The 15,000-nt window shown below is 45.4% G+C and overlaps 1 protein-coding gene across 10 annotated transcripts in view; it reads right to left on the bottom strand.

Moving 5' to 3' along the window:
- LOC125033572 (MAP7 domain-containing protein 2-like) overlaps positions 1 to 15,000 on the bottom strand; it is a 367,585-nt gene that overhangs the window by 182,971 nt on the left and 169,614 nt on the right. The window lies entirely within an intron of this gene.

Raw genomic sequence — 15,000 nt, 5'->3', positions numbered from 1 at the left:
CTGTTTTGTGATAAGGTTATTTTCATAATACGACTAAAGCCTTCTTAGAGGTACCTTTTACATTCTTAATACACAGCGCCGAGAAATTGAGTAGTCGGCACCTTCCTGTCGGTGGCGATAGTTACCAGATACCGCCAACTTGGCTCAGTCACCCTCATCATACATCCTCAACAACTGGTGACTCACATTCTCTCTAATTACTTACGTGGCATTTATTAATAATTCCGGCGCAGAGAATAAATTCGCCATTCTTTGCCCATGACAGATACTGCATTGTAGTGAAGGAATCCCTCGAAAATGCAAAATTCCACGGAATAATCACCTCGTCACCGGGATGAAGTCTTCGTTCCGTGACGTCACCTGAGCGCGACTAGGCTGACGACTAACCGAAACCGAATCCGCTTTAGAAAAATGCTAAAGCAAGTTGTTGCAGTCACTCTCATTTGACGTCCACCACACACAGACTCCGCTCGAAGTTGCACATATCTCGAAACTCGGCCGCGTAAATCAGCGACGCAACCAACCCTACCCATCCCCTGCTCTTTCTTCCCTCCCCTCCTCACCCACCCCTCCTCTACCTCCCCTACCCCCTCTCATCCCCCACCTCACTATTCCCACCGTCACCCGTTCCTCGGGGAAGGTCCCGAGCGGTTCGCTAAAGTTCCTGGCGGTCGTGGTGAGATATGTAAATGAACAAAGAATCTGGGGAGAGGCGCAGTCCTACCTTTTGCCGGGAACCAAGAGAGGGAGGGGATGAGAGGAGGGAAGGAGAAGGGATGGCGCTGAAAAGGGGAAGGGAGTCCGGTTGGCGACCCGGGCATGCCACGTGGGGGTCGTGGCGAACGGGAGCGAGGTGGGGGGGGGCAGGAAGTATAGACTGCGTTCCGAACCAGCGGTGATCAGAGAACCGACCAAAACGCAAAACAAAATATGGGAAGGCAAGCCGCATATCTGTAATCGATCAAGATTCCGAAACACAAGGAAGCGAGCAAGCACAAGCAGAGAAAATCTACTGCAGTGCACAAGTCCCCGTAACTATATATAGAACGGCCATACCTTACACAAAGCCGCCAGCAGATGGTGTCAGACGGCAGGGCGGGGGAGCGATGGGTGTGGCAGAGATAACGAGCCGACCGTAACACTGTGACGGAGGAGCTTACGAGAGGATCAGTGGAAGGAAAGAGGCAAACTCTGCTCACCTGGCGCTGCCCTCACGGAAGCAAGGACGGAAAAAAATGCGAGGCCAATTTTATTTCTTTGTTTAACGGAAGAGCAAGGGCAGCGGCGCGCGATGAAGTAGCGAGTACGTACTGTGTGAATTACGGAGACAGTGAAAAACAGTATATAAATAAAAATTGAAATAATCTCATTTGATGGAATGTGGATATTGTCATCATGTCTACATTTATTCTAATATACTGTATATTTTAACACACATATGGAGTGGGTGTAAAACTATGTGTTACAGAAGGTAGAAAAAAGGGAGGAGGGAGAGAGGGGGAGGGGGAGGGGGAGGGGGAGGGGGAGGGGGAGGGGGAGGGGGATGGAGAGAGAGGAGGAGGGAGGGAGGGAGAGTGGGGGAGGGGGATGGAGAGAGAGGAGGGAGGGAGGGAGAGTGGGGGAGGGGGAGGGGGAGGGGGAGGGGGAGAGAGAGAGAGTGAGTGAGTGAGTGAGTGAGTGAGTGAGTGAGTGAGTGAGTGAGTGAGTGAGTGAGTGAGTGAGTGAGTGAGTGAGTGAGTGAGTGAGTGAGTGAGTGAGTGAGTGAGTGAGTTTGCGTGCGTGCGCGTGGAAGGGCGGGGGGGGGGGGGGTTATTCCTAAGCACTTTGAACTCAACCAAAACGAATTTAGACGTATACTAATGCCCACCAACGCCTTTGTAAACTTCGGCCAAGTATGCTAAGGAAATACCCACCAGTTCCCCGGTGGAAACGCAAACACACTTCAACACTCTGCAAATGAGCCACGATTATCATTACACGGTCTCCACGCGCACCCATGTACACAAGGCAGCGTGGCGTGACAAGTCTTTGAGGCAGCTCCTTCGTATCGTTCTTTTCCGTCTCTAAATGTATCAGCTGCAGTTAAATAAACAAATCAAAGACGGATACAAATCACACGACAATTTAAAGGGAAAACGGCATACTAACGTTGATACAAACGGGAATCGCTGACAGAATGGCGTAGGTGACATTCGCACGTGATTCCCTTTGCAAAAATTTACGAGGCCCCGACTCCGTTCGCGGGCCACTAAATCCCCGTCGCCCCGCTACACTGCAGGCCGCTTGTCGCGCATTAAGCTCTTTACGATCCCAAAGGATCCTTCCAAACCGTGGATCAAGGCAAGAGGAAAAGGGAGAGAGGGAGGAGAAAAAATACATGAGAAAAAACAAAGTAGAGAGAGAGGAGAGAAAAAAAAAACAAAGTGCGTATCTCCCAAGCCATAAGATCAAGTCCAAATCCGATGTCCTAAAATTACTTTGCCTTTCTTTCGAGGAGGCGGGAAGGGAGGGGGCAATGCGAGAGGAAATACCCTGCGATAAACCAGAATAATAGATCAAGCCACGGGGAAGAGATCCCCGTCTTAAGCTACACGTGGGTCGGTGAGTAATCTGGGTTACCCACAAATCTTCCCCTCGGCTATCCTTCCACCCCCCCCCTCCCTGGCCGTCCCCCTACCCTCACGTGCCACCGCCTCCCACTATCCTGCGCGCTTACCCCCACCCGTCTCGGCGCCCCCCTACAATGCCCCTACGCACCGCCCTGGCTCCCGCACACGCTCACGGCCCCCACGCCAGCGGTGGCGTCCCGGCCCGAACACGTGCCCCGTGCCCAGGTCGCTCCTCACGCGCCGACCTTTGCCTTGATCAGCCTCCTTCTTGTTATTAATTTATCTGATTATGTCTGTTTCTATGGGGACGTGTGCTTGCGTATGTACGCTTATGTACAGGTGGATGTAGCTATGCAAGCGTATGGGTGTATAATGTGTGTATACATACATATACATATGCCCATATATATATATATATATATATATATATATATATATATATATATATATTATATATATATATTATATATATTATATATATATATTATCTATCTATATATAAAACATATATTATTTTGTGTACATATGTATAAATATATCTATATGTATACCTATACATATACATATATATATATATATATATATATATATATATATATATATATATCTGAGCGTATACATATATCTGTGCAAATACCTTACACATACATATATATATATATATATATATATATATATATATATATATACATATACGTATATATAAATATGTGTGCACGTGTGTACGTGTACGTGGGTATGTGTATATGTTTATATGCATGTGTATGTGTATGTGTATGTGTATGTGTATGTGTATGTGTATGTGTATGTGTATGTATATGCATATATGAATATTTATATGTATATGTGGTTATACGTATGCGTATATACGTATACGTATACGTATACGTATACGTATACGCATATGTGTATGTGTATATGTATATGTATATGTATATGAATATGTATGTTTATATGTATATGTATATGTATATGTATATGTATATGTATATATAAATATATATATATGTATGTATATAGAGAGACAGGCAGATAGACTGATAGATAGATAGATAGATAGACAGATAGATATACATATAGACATACACAAATGCATGCAAGCACTCAATCTGTTCACGTGCCCTCGCCACGGCCCGCCTTAACGACCCCCTCCAGTTACAAAAGATAGAAAAATCCCCGAGCACGATTCTGAAAGTGAAATGCATCCTTCTCTGCATGGAATCCAGAGCTCGCGCTTTGCGAGGAGAAACTAGCACATTCCTGAATCGCCTCTGGCTTGACCTCTTGCAAAACGGGTGGAGTGTAAAAAACAAACGCAAAAATAGAACATTATTTTTGGAAGAATTTAATCTGTATCTTGTTATGGCTTTAAAGAGAAAGTGAGAACATTAAAAAGCAGCTCATTTTGTGGCCGAGAAACAGGAAACAGATGACATTATCACAGCGATAAAAAAATGTTGCAATCAACAATCTTTCATTTACCTACCCTCATTCACCTACTCATTCTCCCCACTCCTACCCCCACTCTCACTCACACAACTACACTCTTACACTCTTACACTCTTACACTCACTCACTCACTCACTCACTCACTTACTCACTTACTCACCCCCCCCCCTCCTTCTCTCTCTCCATCTCTTTCCTCTTCTCCCCATCTCCTCCTTTCTCTCCTTCCTCTCTCCCAGGTACAACAGGGTTGGAGCATGGGATGTTCACTCTCGAGGCAATCACGGCCAAAACAGGAGGGCGCACGCCCAGTCACAGCCTCACGGGTCACGTCAATATTTGTAGTGCAAAATTTTCCTGCAGTCTCAACACATTCCCTCCCTCCCTAACTCGTTCACACCTCCTTTCCTTTCCCTTCCCTCTCCTCCCCCCCCCCCCTTATCTTGTTGGTCTGCTAGTATGCCTCCCTCCTTCCCTCCTGGTTCCACTCCCTGCCATCTTTCTTCCCTCTCCCTGTATTCCTTCCTTCTTTTGTTTCTTAGAAAGCCAATGTCATCGGCTAGCATTCACAACTGTGTTCTTCGCAACATACTGACTCACATATCTAAAAGCTAGAACAAATAACGGAAAATCAAACAAAAAAAACATTCTTTGTACTCACCACCCTGTTCACCACCTTCAATAACACCGGTTGTCTCTCAACTCACCTGCGAAAAGGAAGGAATGGGCATTTAATTAAGTACACAGTGACAAGGACTGAAATTGAAGGTAGCGTCTGCCTATTAGGCCTACAGAGGAACCCACTGGAATGGGTTGGAACATGTTTCATATGCGTATACACGCGTTCATGATTATATCTGTCTATTTGGATGTGTGTGTGTGTGTGTGTGTGTGTGTGTGTGTGTGTGTGTGTGTGTGTGTGTGTGTGTGTGTGTGTGTGTGTGTGTGTGTGTGTGTCTGTCTGTCTGTCTGTCTGTCTGTCTGTCTGTCTGTCTGTCTGTCTGTCTGTTTGTCTGTCTGTCTGTCTGTCTGTCTGTCTGTATGTATGTATGAATGAATGAATGAATGAATGAATGAATGAATGAATGAATGAATGAATGAATTGATTAATTAATGAACGAATTAATGAATTAATTAATGTATCCGTTACGCTTAAAACTTAAACTATTAAACAGTTGTTTATATCTATCAATTGTCTTTATTTACATGAAGATAAGGAAATCCTTGAAAGTTGCCATTAATGACAAGGCCTTTGCATATTCATAAGTATCCTCCATTATAAATACAATGACAGCAAGTAATATAACATATTACGGCTTTCACCATAATACTATACACCATATGGTAATTACTATGAAAGCTTTCGACGGTGAATACCTTCCTATGTACCACTAACGAAATTAGCCTCCACGGGGATGGAGTCAAGGCTGGCAGGAGAGAAATACCTCATTGTCGAAGATGAAATCGAGAAAATTTGAGGATAAAAAGGGAAAAAGAAAAACATGGCTGCTAATTGAAAAAGGGCCTAAAAGAAATGGAAACCACATTAGTAACATAAACTGACTAGAGACACACAGACAGCTCTACCATCACCGCTTGCCATCCTCACATTACACTTAATCACACATAATTATAGAATATCGCACCATGGAGTGAAAACAAAGGAATAAAAAGAAAAAAGAAGAGCAAAAGAAAAGTGTGGGGAAAAAAGGATGTGAGACACAACGAGGTGTGAAATAAGTATTCTTGCCACATATCGCCACAGATGCTTGGCGCTGCAAATTCAAATGCAAACCTTAAACTGCCACTCATCTTCACTATGCTTCTCTCGCCACAAAAAAATACATGTGGTAGCCCGTGTTAATGACAGATTACAACTCAACATAATCTTTCTTCTCTGCCATTCTTCTCGTCCTAATCATGACGTGCTACACATCCGTCAGTCATGTCATCATCGCCATCAATCATCGATAGCACCTACGATTTTCTTTCCTCTCGCTGACCCGTCCCTCGTCTTCCACGTGACTCCGTCCCCCCCGCCCGGGCCATGGCGCCGCAGAGGTCGAAATACCTCCCTCCCTCCTCTTCGCTGCGCCGGAAAACTAGGTCTCGTAAACATCCTGAAGACGCTCGAGTCCTCCGAGGAATTGCATTCAACCGAGAACTTTCACGCGCTAATTGTAGGAAGTGCTCATTCAACAAGAGCCGAACAGAACACCCGACTTAGGAACGGAATAGACGGCGTCCGGAGGGGAGCCCGATTCAGATTTCAAGCCGGAGACAAAAGCCGAGCATTCCTACGTAGTCCGTGAGACGCGGCGCCCCCGGGGAGCAGCCTTGATATAAACTACCTTGACGGGACGTGCATCACCGACCCGACTTATGAGACGCATCTTCCCCTCCCGAGATATTTTGGCTCGGATTCTGGCACCTTACACCATCGACCGGGAAGGTATACTTTACACATTATGTCGTCCGACCTCACCGCCCACTCCGCATACGAGATAGGTAATCGACTCTGATCCATACATTCCATTATTTGCCTGCACACGCACCCAAGCATGCACGTACGCATACACTCTCATACTTACAAACTCATACACTCACTAACTCTACCTACGAAACTTATGTCAGGCGTTTCATTTTTCTTACCAATCGTCCCCGCATTCATATGGTCTTTGGGAAGGATTCCTCCAAGACTTTTCTGACGCGTCTGACATTGTTGGCAAATTCAGACGGATCCCGAAGCCTCCGTGTAATTACAAAGCGCCATTCCGCCGCGGAGACACGAACTTTCTCGTGGGTCTCGCGTCACTTCTCCGCTCGCAACGGCCCGGCCGACTCCTAGCACCTCGATTGGGCCTTTTTGCTCTCCAAATGTTTTTATATTCTTATTCTTCATTTGTATATTCCTCCGTTTTTATACCACAACCCTTTGTTTGCTTTCCTGTTCAACCTTGTAATCTAGTTGCTTTTCTTAAATCTTGTTGTATCTTGTTTTCTTGAGATTTGTTCAGAAACTACAATTTAGCTTACGGGGACGCTGCGGCAGTTGATAATGATGATGCTTTAGTTGTTAAAATGGAGAAGATGAAGCCATTGATGAAGATTATTTTATCGTGTTGATACAGTGCTGTAATTATTTTTAAAAAATCAAAAATACGTTGTTTATGACCTGTTTCTGTTTATACTTTATCAGTGTTAATGAACGACGCTGGAGTTGGTATCTGATATCGATAAAAGACCGAGCGTTGATGATAAGGCATATCAATAAACTCAAAAATATGAAGCGAAATGACATAAATGGAAATCCAGAAGCAAGCCCTCCTCGTCCCACCGCAGCGCCTGAGCGGCGGCGGTGGAGACGCGGTAATTACTGTAGGATCCGAGGAGAGAAAGCCGCCCGCCACTCCCTTCCCAAGCGATCGCCGATCGCTAAGCAGCCGCAGCCCTGCCACGTTGATGTGCCAATCAATATCTCTTGGCCCAATCGCCAGTGCAATCGCCGTCTCCATCACCACTCATGCCCTCAGGGGGTGCAGAGGAAAGGGAAGCAGAACGACCTCGTCCAGCGAGGGAACCGCTGCCAGAGGCGGTCACCAGGGAGTCGACGACAGGGGCAGCGGCCTCACACGCCCTTGGCTCAACATTAAACACCAGCCAAAGTATGAAGAGACAAAACAAAAGTCTAAAGAAGCTTGATTTCTTTGGATTGTTCTTGCTGTGTTGTGCGTGTGTTACCCCTGGCTTTGGCGCGGGCTGCTAGGGTTGTGAGGTAACTTTGGCAGATCATGCTGGTTAAGCTGTGAGCTCTAAGCTTTGGGACGTGAGCTGGGATCGAGTCCTGAGCTTTGCCGCCTTTTGTGTCCGGGGAGGAGAGCGAGGGGGTGAGAGTCGAAGGACCTTGAGAAGCCAGGCCATCACTCTTTGAAAAGCCTTTACATAATCCATGAAGCGAATTTAATTTAATACATTATCATTTCGCTTAACGTCGCATTCCACTCAGAGCATAAATAATAGAAAACGCTTTTCACAAACAGTAAAGGCAAAAAAGATAAACATGAGCGCGAGTGGAAAATCACCCACTAGATCATGGGTGGCGAAGACAGCGGCGGTGTCGACGGCGACAGAAGCCCGGAGGGTCTCCTAGTGCCGCCCACCAGCCCGCAGGGAAGGCCAAGCGCCGCCACACGTGTTCCTGCTCGAGCGACCTTGCGAATCTCCCCATTAGTTCCACAAGTTTTCAGGAGCGGCGCGCCCGAGGCTCCTGTTTCAGTCGATTTCCGGGAATCAACTGCCAATCTGATGCGAGACGGAGGCGAGACGCAGGCGGGGCTGGCGGCGCTGGTGGGTCAGGCATCTGCAGCTTTGGCTTGCAAGGGAACGAGCGCCACAATGAATGCACATTATATATATATATATATATATATATATATATATATATATATATATATATATATATATGTATATATATATATATATATATATATATATGTATATATATGTATGTATATATCTATATGTAAATATATGCATCCATATATGTACATGCATGCATCCATATATGTACATGCATGCATACATACACATACACATACACATACACATACACATACACATATACATATATATGTATGTATATATCTATATGTAAATATATGCATCCATATATGAGCATGCATACATACACATACACATACACATACACATACACATACACATACACATACACATACACATACACATACACATATACATATACATATACATATACATATACATATACATATACATATACATACACATACACATACACATATACATATACATATACATACACATACACATATACATACACATATATATATGTATATGCATGTGTGTGTGTGTGTGTGTGTGTGTGTGTATGTGTGTGTATGTGTGTGTATGTGTGTGTATGTGTGTGTATGTGTGTGTATGTGTGTGTATGTGTGTGTGTGTGTATGTGTGTGTGTATGTGTGTGTGTATGTGTGTGTGTATGTGTGTGTGTATGTGTGTGTATGTGTGTGTGTATGTGTGTGTATGTGTGTGTATGTGTGTGTATGTGTATGTGTGTGTGTGTATATGTGTGTGTATGTGTGTGTATATATGTGTGTGTGTGTGTGTGTGTGTGTGTGTGTGTGTGTGTGTGTGTGTGTGTGTGTGTGTGTGTGTGTGTGTGTGTGTGTGTGTGTGCGTGCGTGCGTGCGTGCGTGCGTGCGTGTGTGTACATATATATGTATGTATGTATGTATGTATGTATGTGTATATTTAGATATATGTATCCATATGTATATATACATATATATGTATGCATATATGCATATATAAAAATATGTATGTATACATGTATATATGCATATATGTACGTATGCATATATATATATATGTGTGTGTGTGTGTGTGTGTGTGTGTGTGTGTGTGTGTGTGTGTGTGTGTGTGTGTGTGTGTGTGTGTGTGTGTGTGTGTGTGTGCGTGAGTGTGTGTGCGTGAGTGTGTGTGCGTGAGTGTATGTGCGTGAGTGTATGTGCGTGAGTGTATGTGCGTGAGTGTATGTGCGTGAGTGTATGTGCGTGAGTGTATGTGCGTGAGGGTATCTGCGTGAGGGTATGTGCGTGAGTGTACGTGCGTGAGTGTATGTGCGTGAGTGTATGTGCGTGAGTGTATGTGCGTGAGTGTATGTGCGTGAGTGTATGTACGTGAGTGTATGTACGTGTGTATGTGCGTGTGTGTATGTGCGTGAGTGTATGTGCGTGAGAGTATGTGCGTGAGTGTATGTGCGTGTGCGTATGTAGGTGTGAGCGCACGCGCGAACATGGCAAGATAAGGGAAAGAGAAGATGAGGTGCCACTCATTCTCTGTAAGGTGTGCTGCTGAGGCATCTGGAGCACAGCTTAATAACTTGTCATTATTTTTCTCAGCCTGATGGCCACGTCTTGTGTGTGAGTCAAGATTTGTAGCAGCTGTTTTACTTTCTCTCCTTGATGCTGAGGTGGCCGGTCATCTATTTTGTAAGGCAAGATGCAAAAATAAAATCAATGCCATGGGATTAGTGCAATCATATACGGCAATGTGTAAATCAAGAAGCCTATCTGATAAACAACTCTGCTCAAAATGAGCAGATAAACCTGAATATCAGTTGCGTTTCCCCGAGGTGGATGTTTGTGGAGCAGCGACGTGTGACCACAGCTCCCCCCCCCCCCCCCCCTCGAGTCACAACACAGAGCACCCCCCTTCCTCTCCGCCTCCTCCCCTGAGTCACCCCCTCTCCTGCTCCCCCCTCTTCCTGGACTGGCCTCCTCCCACTCTCTCTCCTTCTCTGGACTACTTCAGCCCCATCCTCCGCCCCTTCTCCTTGCATCACATTCACGCTCATGCCTCACGCCACCGGCAAGTGAGTCATCATCAGCTGGTGAATGCAACACACAGGTTCCACCTTGAAATCACGCATGGCATCTGGGTAACCTGAGTTAAAAGGTTTTTCGACCGTAAGCAAAACTAAAAATGAACTAACGTTTCCTTCAAGATAAAAGCACATTTCCTAAGATTATCCATTCTAAGCATGTCTTTCATATCATCTATCCGTCAGTTCAGTAAAACCAACTAAAGTGTTCTGATCCCACAAATTATCTACTTATAGGCGTTAATATATATTTCAAAGATGAAAATATATGAGAACGGACGCTAGGCGTGTGTGAAGGTGCAACGAAGTGAGACCCAGAGGCTTGTGGTCAATGTCTGAACCGCTGGCCAGCACAGAACACTCCTCTCTCACGCGCTCTGGCACCTGGCCCTCCGCCGCTCCTCCTCCACCTCCCTCTACGCCAGACGCACGGACGAACGCCAGCCAACGAAAGCCAGGCGCAGACGGCGACTGAAGACCCTCCACAAACTCTTCTTTGGACCCTCCTTACGCAGCCCTTCTCATTCTGGAGAGCAAGCCTATACACCAACAATTACAGGTTCCGGCCCACGCGCATACACTGCCACAGACATGCGCAGGTGTATAAAAAACATATAAAAAGTTACGACAGGACGCGAACATCCCGCCGCGCACCATGACGAATAGAGAACCTGGAGCGCGGTTAAATTCCCCACTCGTCCACGTGACTGAGTATGACTAACAGGAAAAGGGAAAAAAAAAGAAGACAGAAAGGAGAGGAGGATGACAGGGATGGGGGAGAGATGGAGAGAATGAGAAAAGAGAAGGGGGCGAGATAGAAGGATTTGGAGAAGAGAGGGGGAAGAGACGGGAGGGGGAAAAAGGAAAGGGAAAGGAAAGAAAAGGGAAAGTGAGAGAGAGAAAGAGAAAAGGAAGGAGGAATGGAAGGAAGGAGGAAGGGAGGGAAGGAGAGAGGGAGGGAAGGAGAGAGGGAGGGAAGGAGAGAGGGAGAGGGAGAGGGAGAGGGAGAGGGAGAGGGAGAGGGAGAGGGAGAGGGAGAGGGAGAGGGAGAGGGAGAGGGAGAGCGAGATATATAATTTCTCATTTCATCTTATTTTCCTATTACCCATCTACCCATCATCATTTGCCCCGTCCACTCTTCCTCCAATTTTAACAGACCATCAGCTTCTTGCTTCTTCCTTCTCCTCCTCTTTCGCCCAGTGCTTGCGTGACCCTTCAGCGCCGTCTCCCCATTTTACTAACGAAATTCCTCTCCCTTATTCCTTTTCTTTCCCATTAATTTTTCACTCTCCCTCCTTTCTCTTAATCCCTTTCCCATTTCCTCCCTTTCCCTTTACATAACACAAAGGGATCATAAGTAATGTAGTACACGAAATTTCAATCAATAACAGTTAAACCGAAAAAACAATGATACTAATTTCTTTCAAGCAAAAAAAACAAACAAACGAAACTTTGTCGCAACTCAGACGAAACAGAAAATCTATAACATGGTACTGTCAACACAAAGAACAAAAACACTTAACAATAATAAATACAACCAACCTCATTAACCGGCGACAACCTTGAGCGCCGGGACATATCCACGTTTCGTGTTTCAATCAATAATAAATGTACCAAATACACGCCAGGAATGCTTCGACATATAACAGAACGATTTTTTTTTTTTTTTTTTACACTTTTTCCATATCATAATAATCAACGCCTTTCTTAAGCATTGTGGGTCACGCGATCCAGTAATATGACCTGCTATGTGTATATATATATATATATGCGTGTGAGTGTGAGTGCCAGTGTAAGTATCAATGGGTATGTGAGTGAGTTACTGTGAGTTAATTTGTTAGAGAGAGAGAGGGAGAGAGAAGGAGAGAGAAGGAGAGAGAAGGAGAGAGAAGGAGAGAGAAGGAGAGAGAAGGAGAGAGAAGGAGAGAGAAGGAGAGAGAGGGAGAGAGAGGGAGAGTGAGGGAGAGTGAGGGAGAGTGAGGGAGAGAGAGGGAGAGGAGAGGGAGAGGGAGAGGGAGAGGGAGAGGGAGAGGGAGAGGGAGAGAGAGAGAGAGAGAGAGAGAGAGAGAGAGAGAGAGAGAGAGAGAGAGAGAGAGAGAGAGAGAGAGAGAGAGAGAGAGAGAGAGAGAGAGAGAGAGAGAGAGAGAGAGAGAGAGAGAGAGAGAGAGAGAGAGAGAGAGAGAGAGAGAGAGAGAGAGAGGGAGGGAGGGAGGGAAGGAGGGGAGGAGGGGAGGAGGGGAGGAGGGGAGGAGGGAAGGAGGGAAGGAGGGAAGGAGGGAAGGAGGGAGAGGGAGAAGGAGAGAGAGAGAGAGAGAGAGAGAGAGAGAGAGAGACAGAGAAAGAGAAATACAAACAAATAATTATAAAACAAATATATACGATACTGAGGTAAAATTCCACTAAGAAAAGGGGAGTCTGAGGTCAAGAACAGCGGCTGAGTGTGGCGCGATCGTGACCCGCAGCCTTCCTTCTTCCTACCTCACATAACCGCAGATCACGTGACTCGATTTCGCCGACACTTCTTACGACGCATGGTCATAGATTTAAGAAAAAGGGGTGAGAACAAGGTGAAGGAAAACGAAGGAAATGAGGATGAGGTTAAGGGGTAGGGGTAAGGGTAGGGTTAGGGGTGGAGGGGGGGAGGGGGGCGGTGGCGGCGGCGGTGATGGTGATCATGAGGAGACAAAAGGAAGACGAAGAGGGGGAAAAGGGGAGGAAGAGAAAGAAAGAAAAAAACAACAGAAAGACGAAGACGACGACAAAGAACAAACAGAAACCCTTAGCCATTCTCCCAACTGTTTCCTCTTCCCCCCGACACCTAACAACATAGCAAACAGGACAAGAATGTTACCCGGAGCCGAACAGAGGGCCGTCGCACCGTAGAGCAGACCATACCACGGCCTATTAGCGCCAAGGACGGCGATTCGAAATCTCGACCAATAAAACCCACCACAAGAAATTCTAATGGCATCCCACCTCTGCGCGAGCGTTTTTTATTTCTTGTTCTTCTTACCACCATCATCATTATACTTGTTACTATTACTCTTACTGTCATCATTACCAACACGATTATTATCATATCATTATTATCATTATTATTACTATTATTACTATTATTACTATTACTATCATTATCATTATTACTATCATCATCATTATTATTATTATTATTATTATTATTATTATTATTATTATTATTATTAAAAATAAAACCATGTTCTCTAGAAAATTGAACAAATATGAACGAAACCCGAGAACCATAGGGATGAAAATAGTTTCATACATCATTTTCCAAAAGACTTGGCAATGGTGGCTGGATTTCCTGTTAAAAGTTGAAGTAGGTTACGGACAGACAAATCATATCTGACTCACTTGGCTAATTGCACATAAACAGAAAGCTGACAGGCATAAACAGCGCATAAGCCGCCATTCTGTCCATAGATTAGTGCAGTACTCATACTGATATGTGTCCTTTTATCCGCAGTATACGACTATAATAATCCTAATCACCACTATTCCCATCATAACTATCATCATCATCTTTACACACAAAAAAAACAAAAAAACTAAGCAAGAGTTTAAATACAATTCTTTAAAACATCATCCTCATCACGTCGCTCTACACCAACATTCCTCCGACTGCGTGTAATATCTCGACATTTTCCCGGTAACGTGTGATTCCCGAACATGTGCTCACGCTAATCACCGAGTTCCCATGGCACACCTGCGCTCCAAGGCATTGAGTTATGGCAGAGACATTGGCAACAGAGCGCTGTGCCTGTGAAAATCAGCAGGAAAAAGAAGGTCGCCAAGAGAAAACAGAGAACAAAGGAAGGAAGGGAAAGCAGGGAATTGACAAGGAAGGAAGGAAGGAAGGAAGGAAGGAAGGAAGGAAGGAAGGAAGGAAGAAAGGAAGGAAGGGGGAGATGTGAGAAATTGAAAAAAATGAATAAAAAAGTGAGCAGGTGGTTGTGTGAATGAGTGTAAGTAGGTGAGCAAGTCGGTGGGTAAAAGAGTGAACGATTATATGAATGGGCGAATGGATGCGTCATACAATTAATCAATGACTGAGATACGGACAAGAGGACAAGAGGAGGAGAGGAGAAGAGGAGGAGAGGAGAAGAGGAGGAGAGGAGGAAAGGAGGAGAGAAGGAGAGGGAGCGAGGGAGAAAGGGGTAGAGAGAGAAATCACTAAATAAAGAAGGATGGGAGGAATGAAGGAAAGAAAGGAGGAAAGACAGAAAAAGAAAGAGAGGGAAAGGGTGAGGGAGTGGGAGAGAAAGGGAAGTTGGTAAGGAGGGTGAGAGGGAAGGAAGAAAAAAAGGAAGGAGAGAAGAGAGGGAGGGAGGGAGGGAGGGAGGGAGGGAGGGAGGGAGGGAGGGAGGGAGGGAGGGAGGGAGGGAGGGAGGGAGGGGAAGAGAGAGAGAGAGAGAGAGAGAGAGAGAGAGAGAGAGAGAGAGAGAGAGAGAGAGAGAGAGAGAGAGAGAGAGAGAGAGAGAGAGAGAGAGAGAGAGAGAGAGGGG

The sequence above is a fragment of the Penaeus chinensis genome, chromosome 16 (assembly GCF_019202785.1).
Source record: "Penaeus chinensis breed Huanghai No. 1 chromosome 16, ASM1920278v2, whole genome shotgun sequence".
Classification (NCBI taxonomy): Eukaryota; Metazoa; Arthropoda; class Malacostraca; order Decapoda; family Penaeidae; genus Penaeus; species Penaeus chinensis.
Note: the sequence above shows the minus strand (reverse complement) of the source record. Positions and strands in the feature narration are given on the sequence as shown.